The following is a 12834-nucleotide window of genomic DNA, read 5'->3' as shown; positions in this document are numbered from 1 at the left end:
GCTACCATTAAACTATTAAATGAAATATGCTGAACAGGTTGGGAGATGAACAAAAATAGAACGATAGACTTTCAAAGCATTAGTATAATGAACAAACCCAAGGTAATTCTACCTTTTTTTCTACCATTTTAAGTCTGTTCTGTCGTACATAGAAAATACTCAGCAATGCGAGTTACACTGCCACAATCCTTCACTGCTCGTTACTAGTGGTCGTATTTTTTTTTACTTTTATTTTTACTATAGTACATGAAATTTTAGAAAGGAAAATACAAATCAGTAGTTGTGTACTGAGAAGAGATTATAAGCCTTTAGTATACAGTGTTAAAAAAAAAAAGATGAAGTAAAACAGATTTTCCTGTGTTGCATGCCTTGCTATGGCAAGACATAACAATATCCACAATATTGACCCAAATTATTTGATTTTTGGCCCCATAGTGCCCTATATCACTCTGAATTATGTCAAGCAGCAGCTGGTCTCAAAGGACCATGCATTGGTGACACTTTCCAGAGGGCAGCCAGTTCCTCATGCCAACACTCTTCATTGTGTCAGCAGTGAGATGGGAACTCAATTTAACTTTATACCAGCTCACCACAACCTCCAGCCAGAGCAAACCCCAGTCAGCAAGATGTCCTTAAATGTGAGCCTTCCATGTGGCTGGAGAAGCAAGACGTGACTAACTCGAGAAGCTAGAATTTATGGGAAAAGGAAGTGATGTTAAAAGAGCTTCAGCTGCTGATCTGAGTCAGAATGGATGAACGGTAGCTCACAGGTGAAGGGAAGAAAGGTTGTCGCATGACAACATCGCGGTAAATGGCCGTGTTATGACACCACATGGCACTGTGACTACAGACCCAGCCAGCTCCAAACCAGAGGGACCTGTACGGTGTTAAGGACTGGGCCAGCTGAAGCCTTGGGATGCTGAGACTGGGTTTCCGGAGGAACGTCTCCCCTGCGGAGGGCAGGCACAGCAGAGAAGGCTCCTCAGCGAGGCTGTGGGATCTCCTCTGTGGGAAGCGCTCGGGACTCGGCTAGACAAAGGCCCGGCTATTCAAAACCTGACCTAGTGCTGGCAACAGTCCCATGCCAAGCAGGAAGCTGGGCTCAATGATTCAGAGTTCATTTTAAAGAGAAATAACGTTCAAAAAAAAAAAAAAGAGGAAAATAAACATTTTAAAGTGTTATAAAATAATGTTACTGCTTTCAAACAAACAGAGAACAAAGGCACTGCAGTCTGAGACAACGCAACGTTACTGTTGTGACCGTGCTCTGATTCTACGTATCAGACCATTAAAAGGGCTGTTAGGTTCTCATTGATCAAAGAGTGCCTAAACTTTAGATAAGGCTTCCTTTGTCCTGAGGTACCTCCATCACTCAACTCTCTTCGCAGTTTCTCTGTCAATAGCAGGAAAAACTGCTACCTGACGTGCAAAACTACAGAGGTTTACTTCTTAAAAATAATAATAATAAAAAATATTTTCAGAGATCTGGGTAGAGTTAAAAACAAACAGCCAGAACAGAAACCAGAATATGGAGACAGAACTTAAAGAATTAAAAAAAAATAACAAAAAAAAAAACAGCAGCAAGAGAAACTTCAATAGTAGGTATGTGAACGAAAACAGAGCGTGAACTGAAAACAAAAGCATTGGAGGTGGTCGGGAATCAAGTTAAAATCTTCATTACAACTCCAAGAGGAGTACAGGCAATCTTTGAGCAGTGGAACAAATTAACAGGATTGCTATGTAATTACATGTACATGCCATCTAACCACTATGGAGCACAAGAAAAACAAAAAAAATATCTGGGAAGCCAACCAAAAACACGGCCTAAAGGAATTACCTCCACAAAATATCACAGCAAGCGCTACTTTCTCTAGAAAGGCTGAAGAGCAGTGGGTTGCTACCGAGGTAAGCAACCTTCCAAGACAGACAAATGTTGCGCAGCTGTTTGGGTTATTATCAAATGCAAAAACAAAGCAAGGAAAGGAAAGAGAACAGCAGCCCCACTAAAAAGCCGAATTGCTTTGCACGCAGTACTTAACATATGGAATAAACAGTACTGAGGCAACACAAGGGAACAATTAGTATAAACGGTTTTGTAAATATCTTGGACAAATCCCAGAAGAGAATAATACCGAGGAAGACACTGACTAATTCAGAGAAGGGAAGGGGCCTAGATGGCTTTTCTGGCCTCCTTATGTCCTTATGTGCCCTGTATTTATATTTGTATGCTTGCATTACCCAGCATATAGGCTATTTAAGGTCAGAAAAGCATTGCAGTAGCACAGCTGCCTCCAGCAAGCAGAGCTTGACATCACTAAACCACACAGAAGAGCACAGCCCTTTTATTGGCTTCAACAGCAAATATCTGCAAGCAGAATTGTTTCGCTCTATTTGTACAGGTTTTTCCACAGTCGTATGGTGTATCCAACTTTGGTACTAACAGAGTCTTGTTCACTTAAACTGTTAAATGGCTGAAGTTTCCCCCTCATGTACTATCAGTGGCCCCTGACCAGAAACCAGCTCCGAGAACTTAGCTTTAATATCCAACAAAAAAGACAAACTACATTTTCATATACTCAAGTTGCAACTCCTGCCAAAATTTAATTTGGCTTTCTCTGTAGGAAGTTTGACACATACTGCATACACATATCAAATACCACACATGAGATCTGCGACACAAATCCTACGATATTCTTTGTTGACACACATGTATGTTCTCCAAGCTATACATAAAATATTCCAGACTTTTTCCATTAACACACTGGCTACACAAATTGCCAAAGTAATGAAAGGCTGAAGTGGTTTAGAAAACCCACTGAAATGGAAGGGTTTCAAAACACTGTTACTCCACAACATGGTTGATGATTGCCTTTAAAGAAGCATTTACGGGTATTTTCCAGAATTAGGCAGACATTTCAATGACTGCACCAACCTCCCAACAACACCACCACCACATATACAAACAAACATGCAAGTAAGGTGTGCCTTGCAGCCTACACCAGAGGTTTGACTCTCACCATCCACATCAAAGGTCTGGTGGAGTACCCAAGTCCCTCCCCCTCCAAAGGCTCCAGGCTTCTTGCAGTGGAAATCAGGGTGGGATGTGGCACGTCGAACATCCAGGTCTTGCCCTGACACCAGCTTTTATTTGACCAGGGTGCAGAGGTGGGCCCCACAGTGTAGCTGTAGCCTGTGACAACTCAGAGATAGCCAGAGAAGTCTCTGATATACAGTGAAAACAAGCAGGGAGTGGCTATACTATTTTTTGGTACAGAAGAGGACTACGTGTACAAGAACGTAGTATTTTTCTCCTCAATTGCTAAAGAACACTTCTCTACACGTACAAGGAGTATACAACTCTTTGGATGTAAGGTGGCCCACAGGCCACGTCTAACTACCTCTCTGTTTCTTCCACGTTGCAGATGAATTAGGTCCAGCTGGTGCCCAAGAAGTGCTGGCTGTAGAGAAAGGAAAGATAAAACGTACAGGACTCATCGCATGAAGCCCTGCTCTGCACCAGTTATGTTTTTTGCCATCTCTGCCTTCTATAAAAATCAGCTTACATGTTTTTTTTTTAGAATGTGAACCTACTAAATACAGAAACTCTACTCCATTTAAAGGACGACTATTCTGAGTTCCCTGAAATCTGAACTCTTATTTAAAGAAAGCTGAAGTTTAGGATGCCGGTGTTGGGTTTCTCACTCAATGAAGTCTTGTTACTTGATAGGGGGATTCCCCAAAGGAAAGCTCTTAGGAAAAAAGTTCTCAATATTTCTGAAGGAGGATCTGTTATATATAGGAAAAGATTATTCAACACAAAGTTTCACAGGCAGGAACACGCTTTTTATACATACTTTCCATGCAGGTCCAATGTACAAGCACAGAAAGCAATCAGAGGGCTTCTGCTAACACTCACATGAGTGGAGTAGCTCCTGTAGTTACAAGGAGGAGCAGTAGGATATACATGTATATATATATCCTATATATCTATAAAGAGAGAGAGAGAGAAGGATATAGCATGTCTAACATGCCTTAAATGTAATCAGCAATAGAATGAATCACATTCTTGACAACAACCTGGGAAAAGAAAACCCCCAGAAACCCAGTAGTCATGTTGTAAAAATCAACCACAATTTATTTTGTGGAAATGGCATCTTCCTACAACAGATAATTAAGAAGATATTAAAACTCATTTAAAGCAGACCTTAAGCTCAAAATGCCATTGATTATTGGCACAAGATAGGGACGTGGAAAGCAATGAAAACAGAGGTGGTACTTAGTGTTGCTGGGGGGTGGAGAAGTTTACAGACAAAAAGCTGGATGGGGATGGTTGGATTCTGGCGTTAGGCTGGAGCAGAACCTAAGAGAATGCAGAGGGAAAGGAGGAAGCATGACACATGAGATGCTAGTTGCATGGAAAAATGGTGTCTGAGGGAAGAGAAAAGAACAGGGAAGATGAAGATTGTGAAAACGGCTTCTCAGAGGTTCATAAATGCTCTCCTTCCTAGCCACATGTGCTGGAATATGCATTTTCATCCAAGCCAAGCTTATCGGATAGGATTAGATAGACCAACCAGGGTCCAGTACAGGAAGCTGTGGACTATGAAACAAGAGACTTGGATTCTGCTACTGCCTCCTCTATTGATTTTCTGGGTGACAGCAATTACATTGCCTATCTCACTTTTGCTCTTAAAAGTACAACGGTAATGACCTCTGCTGTAACATATAGTATACATTATATGCATTATTAACTAGACACTCTAGCTAACTGAAGACACATTAGCTATTTAATTGCCAGGTAAGTCTCACATTGTACTCCCATACTGCCAACTGCCATGGCCCAAAACCACTCGGCACTGAAACGAGGCCTTGTGGTAATCTTGAAGGATATATTTCCTTTTTTTTTTTTTTTTTTTTTTTTTTTTTTTTGATCACAGGATAAGGAGGACATGAGGCTGAGATCCCTTCACCACTGGTGTTCCTCCTTTCCCAGTTTCCTTCCTCTCAGTGCTCCTTGATCCCCACTTCCCGTGCCATCAAGTTACCCACTGAAATGGCAGCAGCTGGAATATGATCTCCAGTGGCTCCTGCCAGCTCTCCACAATTTGGGGAAAGAAAAAGACAACAGCGGCAATCAAAACTGATGTGCTTTACATATCTTAATTCTATGCTTCACGTGTTTTAGAAGTTTATGTCTGAAAACCCTTAACTCTTCAGTTCCAAGTGTTCATAAGTTTGTCCTTACTGAACATTAGCATCTGGAAGGAAGCACTAAAAGTAGCTAACTTTTTGTTAACTGTTTCAAATAATAGAATAGGAAGAGTCTGAAGATAGAACACTATAAATGTGCAGATTGCAATTACAGTGAAGTTCTCTGAACACAAATGACTTAGTCACCATATTCAGAAAGCAAGCCACATATCCCCAATATGCAAAAATCCTGCTTCAGTGAAGCATATTCTGTTAGGAGATAATGTCACATTCTGTAGCAGTGGGTTTTGATTTACATCAAGAACTGGGAGAAATACACACATGGCAACAATAGCAGGTTTAAAAAATACTTGAGGAAACTTGAGTCCAGGAAACTGTAGAGTAAATGTACCTTTCTGTACTCAATAGCATTTGCTGCCAAGAAAAAATGTAATTAACTTATTGTAGCCCATTTCTCAGGTTTGGTCATTAATGTGCAGCTTGAACTGATACAGTTGAAAAGCAAAAGCTCAACTTTGATCTTCAAGAAAGATCCTCCACGACCTGCTCATGTGATGACATTTAAGGATAAATTGGCAAGAGCCTCTGACATGTCAGATAATTTTTAAATCTGATGCAGTCAGGAGCTAGCTTCAACTTCTAAAAGGAGAGTTATTTAATTCCAAAGAGACAGTTTGTGGAATTAAGCACACTTAACAGAGAAACTTCACTGCTTCATTGTTATTTCCCTGCAATTCCTTATTTCATTTTTTTTTCTTTTTTTTTTTTAAAGGAAATATTTTACAATCATACGCTATAACTTAGTCCTAAACAAACTCAAAGTTAAGTTTCCCTACATACAAATTTCACAAATCTTGTAAGAGCTGTTTTTTTCATCACTTTATAAAGAAACACCTAGTAAAGTACTATCTAGTGTAACATTTAACCTCAGTTAACAGACCCTCCTGTTTCCTCTGCTACTGCCATATTCACAAGCCATAAGGTAAAAAGAAATGGCACTTCTTTCAATGTTCTCTGGTCAGCCTAACTAATTTTACAAAAATGATTTCAGGGCATTCATGCTGCCCCCAGAATTGGCCTGCACAGTTCTTTAGAACAAAAGGCCATACATAAAATAACAAACAAAATGTTCCTATTAATGTGTAGGTAAGAAAAAAAATCCTGCCACCTGTTTCAGACATTTTAGTACTACCATGGATACGTTCTGCTCAGCAGGCTTCCTTTCTCCTATAAAAATATTTCAGGAAACGATGAATTCTGCTATGCATGCTCTAATGGGCTGGGGAAATATCTAAGAAAGACACTTAAGGAAAGACACCAAGGATGTGAGAATGGCAATGAAATACCCCCCAAATCAGAAGATCAATTTAGGCAATAGAAAAGCCACAGAATCACAGAATCACAGAATCACAGCCAAAAGCATTTGATGTTTCAAGAGAAAAATAAGTGCCTTTGTAAAACTAAAATGAATTTCAGTATCAAAGTAAAGGCCACACAATCTAAACAACACCTAGAAAATAATTTAAAAAATTATTCCAATTTTAAATACAGGTTAAGATTTCAAACCTCCAAAATACTGGCCAAGCTAGTAACTGAGACAGCAGTAATTTTCAATGTCATCGCTGAAATTAGTCTTGACTAATTAAAAGTGCTTCTGACAATCTCACTGTACAAAGCTACAAGTCTAAAGATATGGGCAACAGTAAAGAACCAGGAACACCTTTATGAATAATACTGTGTGATGCCCAAAAGAAAAATTACTTTGTTCTTTTTTCTCCCCTTCATTATCACTCTTAGTAGGAGATAAAAACACCTAGCCACAGCGATCCCACAGTAAAAATGCTGAGGAGGATATTTTAGAAGAATAGAGTTTTATAACAGTACTTAGAAATGCCTGTCTTAACAGGGATTATTACAATGAAATATGTTATAGCATATGACAATGTAACATGAAATAGAACTGTAGGTTTAATTAGAGTATCCTGAAAGAAACTATATTTATACTGGTGAAGAAAAAAAAAAAAAAAAGAAAAAAAAGGCAACATCTTAGTGGAAAGGTTTTGTATCCAAAGAAAACAAGTGTATTCATGGAAATTTCTGTAGAACGTTCCACTCTAGACAGAAGAACATAGAAAAAGGGAGATGGGAGGGTTGTCTTAAAAACATAGTTCTGTTTTCTTCTAAAAATTCTTAATTTTTTATACATATTTTTCTGCTTTACAATTTATTTCTTTAAGATAATTAATATATCATGGAAAAACACACAGATACACACCTGTCAGGTTACAGAGCCTTATGCATAAAGGTCGACATTCCAAGAGAAACCTAACCAAACCCCTAGAATGAGAAAAACCTGTGAAAGTCTGCATAATCTGAGCCTCATTAGGGGACCTGCAATTCCACAGTTATCATATAAACAAACTAGTAGTGTAGTATTAGTACAATACTACATCGTATATTAGTATATTAATACAGGAGCCCTGTTTCATACTGCTGAAAAAAATAATTAAAAAAGTCAACCTATAACTTCAAACACATCAATGAAATATTTCTTTGAATCTTCCTCACAGCACAGAACTGAATCCTCTTCCTAACATCCATCTCCAAAGCCTTGCTCTGAGAATACTGAGCACTGGCTTGTCGTACAGCATACAACAGACCCCAAACCACCCGGTATCTCTTATTCAAAGAAACTGGGTACTTCATTACCTAGCAACAAAATCAATCCACAGAACTGCCTCAAGTATTTCATACTTCAATGATTAGGTCTAATTGCTCAGTCTCTAACTGAAAGAAAACCATCTTAAAAATCTCACTATCTGAAACGTTTAAGAACAGCATTAACATATCCAGTATTAAAGTGCCATTTAGATGATGGAAACAAAATCTTAATTCTTCTACAGTTATTTTCACTAATTGTTCTTTGTCAGCTGGTACAGCTGAACACCTGGGACAGAAGTACAACTCAATCTGTTTTGACTGTCAATCCCAGTCTACCCTGATCTCTTCTGAAATGTCAACGGGCCATCAAGGGGAGGCTGCAGCAAAACAGAAGGATTTTTAGGACACAGGAGGAGGTGCAAAGCAGAGCTAGGCAGGAAATCAAGTTGCTGTACTGGCTACAGTTAAAGAAGATTTGGATGATAGCAAAGTAGCTGGCAGGAGATCTTACTGTCTCGCTGGTCAGCCGTTACATGGAGAGGCACAACAAAGCTAGGCTTAATGGAAGATGAAGCCCTGCAAAGGCAACAGTCATTCTGGCCTCCTCTATTTGCAAAGATGCTCTGGGATTTGAAGAAGTCATGAGCTGACTGCCTTGGCTGTCTGCTACCAATTCTATAGAAATCATGAACTTGGATGAGCAAACATTTTAACATGCCAAACAGAAGATCTCGCTTCTGTCTTCTACAGACAGATAAAAACGACACAACCAATCATTTAGAGACTGTGAGTTCCTACATGTTTTAAAACAGTAGGCTTCAGCCAGCGACGTGCACTCACCCTTAGTAAGGCAAGGCACACCGGCGTTGGAGGAGAAGCCCTTCGCAGTAGCCCTACATCTCCAATGCAGCAAGGGGCAGCCCTGGGCAGCACCGTAAGTGGAGCCCACCACATGCCCTTCCTCCTCCATCCCCCAGCATCCACAGTAGAAAGGATAGCTAAGAGCTGGGAAACACTTTAAAGCAAATGCACATGCTTAATTTTCTCTTCATTTTTTTTTCTTTCATCAGGGAAAAACAGGCAGAAATGTTCAAAGTCGAAGAGTTCAGACTAGGTTCTTGTTATTTTTCCCTGTCCGTATGAGAAGGTTAAGCGCAGTCACCGAACTTTGAATTCCAGCCTCAGTCACGAAGAAGCCTCTGGCACGGCTCCCAGACTAGTAAAAAATGACCATTTCAGCCCCTAAAGCATGGAGCCTGATCCATTAAAGCAAAACAAGTTCTCCTGACAGCTGGTTTTCTTAGCATATTCACGTCCGTGTATTTATCAGAGAAAAGCCCTCCAGGACAACAGTGTTTATTACGGGATTATTTCTGTGAATCCAGGGAACACAGAATTCACTGAGCAACACTGCTTCTACTCTGCTTTCTTTTTTTTCTTAAAACGTGAACCCAGACAAACCCATTTTTATTTTATTTTTTTAAATACCGACTAATCATGAAGAAAAAAGACATAACACAAAGAAAAAAGACATAACAAAAATCAATAAATTTGATTTTTATCAAATAAGAACCCCTGAAATCCCCTTTAATGTGTAGTACACTGACAAACATTTTAAGCATTAATATAGAAATTAGCTGTTTGATCTCTTAATGATTCCTTTGATTTAGAGTCTGGTGACTTTTAGCAAATGGAAAACAAAGATATGACAGATATTTTTTTAATCATAAATTTCCTTCCCATATGAGTCTCTAGTATGCTTTCACAGAGAAAGATGATTTTGAATGATACTTACTACTGAGAGGTTTAGAGACTTTATGACAAATGTATAGAAGTATGGCAGAGGCATAACGTGCAAATAGCCCAGCAGTTCCTCATGGTGCAGAGGAAGACTCGGTATACTCCTGTGCCTACCTAGCAGGAGGAAGAGAGGTCAAGAGGAGGCATGTGAGGGGCCTCTGGTATTGACACTGCTCAGCTCCAACCTTCTTCCCAAAGCACAGCAGCTGAGAGCTGGGGATGAACAGCATCCTGCGAGTGCTTCTGCTCCCTGAGGAGGGAGGAGGAGGAGGACTGGCTGGGGACACACACTCGGGGATGCTGACAAGCACCATCCGCTCAAGTTGGGTGGCCTGTCTGTGGGGTTTCCCAGCTCACCATTTCCTCCAGAAGTGTGCAGAAACTTGTTTTTATGATGGTACAGTTGTGCTGGGAGGACTTAACAAAACGTATCATAAATATCCCTTGTTCCATTTTAACTTAATCTGATTTATGAAATTAAAAGCAACTGTTACTGGCACTGTACCTGTTTGCTGATACAGTGCAAATAAAGAGTAAGAATTCTTAAAGAAAATTATAAAATGAAAGATTCTGTAAATCTTCCCTTAATTTGGAATCATTAACAAGAAATTGCTGTTAATGCGTTTTAAAAAACTGGTAACTAAAAGAATGGTTTTGAATTTAAAAGTTTTAATGAAAGAATTAAACTGTGCACAGTTATGATCAGCTATTGTTGAGATTTTTATAAACCAACATGCTTCCCATCCCTGAGAGCTGGTTTTGAGGTGGTCCTTTTGTTTGTTTTTAACTGTAAGATCTGGACTTTATTCTCTTACAGACACACACTGCATCACAGAAGTCAACTGAACACTGATAAGGACCCGAAAATGCAACAATACTTTTTCACTGCATTGCTACCTCTTACTAATAGATGACCTTTTCTAAGCCTAGCATCTTAGCCCCAAACCATAAAAAATGGGCATTTCCCTGAATTTCCCTGATTTAGCAGATCTCTTTGAGAGTCTGACAAAGAACAGTCAGTCTTACCAGTATTATATTTACCATCCAACTAAAAATAGCACTTCACAATAGCACTTCAAAGCAAAAATACTATATTCACATTGCTAGGACTCAAATTCGCTGACAAGATCTGTGGGTAAGTATCATTTTTAGAAAATGCTATGTGGGAACACATGTTTATATGGCAGAACACAAAAGCAACGAAAGCTCTTGGGAAAGCTGGAGATAACTCACATTACACAAACAGACCCTTTACTCTTATTTCTCTCTAAAGCCGAAGCATTTATATCTGAAAATGCCTTTTTCATACATCAGGACAAAGCCATTCCTGATTGCTTGTTCTTCATAAGGTGAAGAGAGTCATTATTAACAAAATAATTGTGGGAAATTTATTTTTTTCCTGCCTTATTGAACACTTGGGAATGTTACGTAGACAACTGTCAACTACTACTTACTCCACCTCAAAATCTGCTGCATAAAAAAAATACACCAGTAACTTGCTTACATGGCGCTTGTAGATGCAATTATTGTTAGCAGCAGGAAAGAACTTTTATAAGCAGAACACAATTCAAATGTAACATGTCATGGCCTCAAGTCATTAAAACTAATCCTCAGGGCTTGTTGAGGCTTTTTGTACTTTTGGCAAAAAGTATAAAGAAGTACGCATTGTTGCTTTAGTTCCCAAACACTGGAAAGTTAAATATCTAGACTGTCAGCCTCTGCTAAACAGAACAGAGATTGGTTTTGGAAAAGAACAAAAGACAAATACATCTTTGTTATTATAGCTCAATCAAGCAAATGCTGAAAACATACCTATACATTTTCTCATGGCACAAAACATAGCCAGAAGAGTAAAGGAAGGCGCAGCAGCTCACAACAGAGTAAACCAACTTGCATTGAAAACAAGAGACATTATGCCATTAAACAACAAAAACCTAAGTTAACTCTGTGTTAGGTTACTCCAAAAAGTACCACAGTGAACCCGAACCATAAGCAATCCATCTCTCTCCCTCTCAACTCTTGGGTACTATGGGTATCTAGATACCATGATGAATACTTTACAAATCCACAAGGACAGACTGAGGTAGGTAGAGCTATGCTTTCTAAGTGAAGTATCTCAAGGTTGATAAAGAGATAACGTGAAGAGGTATGTCATGGAACTTAGGTTTTACCGGTATGATTTTAAAATGACTACATAAGCTATAAAAGACAAAGCAGTTACTATGTCATCAGACATGTATAGGTATGCACTAACACCATCCAAATACCCTTATGTTTTATTGCTGTACATCACATGTTTAAAATCAAGTATTTTTTATGGCACTGAAAGAAAATGCAATATTTTTAGGAAAGCAAAGTGTGCTTTTTGTATTGCTACTCTGCTTTGCTACTCAAGAGGTTAACATCTTTCTAAAGACACTTGAAAAATGAGAGAATCAGCAATGCATTCATTAGCACATGGGTCACCTACATATACCTGGGTGGCCTGCAATACACTTAAGAGTCAACATGTGACTACAGCTAAAAATACAATGGAAACTAATGACAGCCCATTTGCTTTTAACAGTAGCTGAGCAGAAGAATCCTTGGGAACACAGACGGATAATTACACATTTGACTAGAATTATGCCCTCAACTAACGTTGATAAAAGTGAACTGATAAACTATGAAAAACTAAAAGCTGCTAAATACATTATTCATGTGTGTGTACCTTTGCATGTGCATGTGCAACATGCATTTTCTTAAATAAAAAAACAGGGAAGTCTTCTGTTTTTATCTTAATCAAATCTTGATCTTTGTTTTTTAAACGGCATCCACCAGACTACCCAGACCAATACTCTGTTGAGTAAAATATCAACATACCACGTCCCTTCACACACACTAAGTTTATCACTAACTTGTACTAAACTGTGTCAGACAGCATTTCCTATCTGCTCCCTACCCAGAAGTGTTATGACCAGTTCAAAAGAAAGTCATTGCGGTACCAACCAGAAAAACAAAGCATCACTGAAACAGTGCTAGATTAGCTTGACTACTGAATAGTTGAAAAGCCTTACATTTTTACTTTTTTTGAAACAGACACTATGAAACTGAAATACTAAAGAGAAGGACGAGCATTAAGACATTCTTACTTCCAAAAACAAGAGAAAAGCAGTTTAATGA

At 38.9% G+C, this 12834-nt stretch overlaps 1 protein-coding gene across 1 annotated transcript in view; it reads right to left on the bottom strand.

The window, feature by feature from the left end:
- BABAM2 (BRISC and BRCA1 A complex member 2) overlaps positions 1 to 12834 on the bottom strand; it is a 166642-nt gene that overhangs the window by 68526 nt on the left and 85282 nt on the right. The gene's annotated exons all lie outside the window — the stretch shown is intronic.

Source organism: Aythya ferina (genome assembly GCF_964211825.1).
Source record: "Aythya ferina genome assembly, chromosome: 3".
Classification (NCBI taxonomy): domain Eukaryota; kingdom Metazoa; phylum Chordata; class Aves; order Anseriformes; family Anatidae; genus Aythya; species Aythya ferina.
Note: the sequence above shows the minus strand (reverse complement) of the source record. Positions and strands in the feature narration are given on the sequence as shown.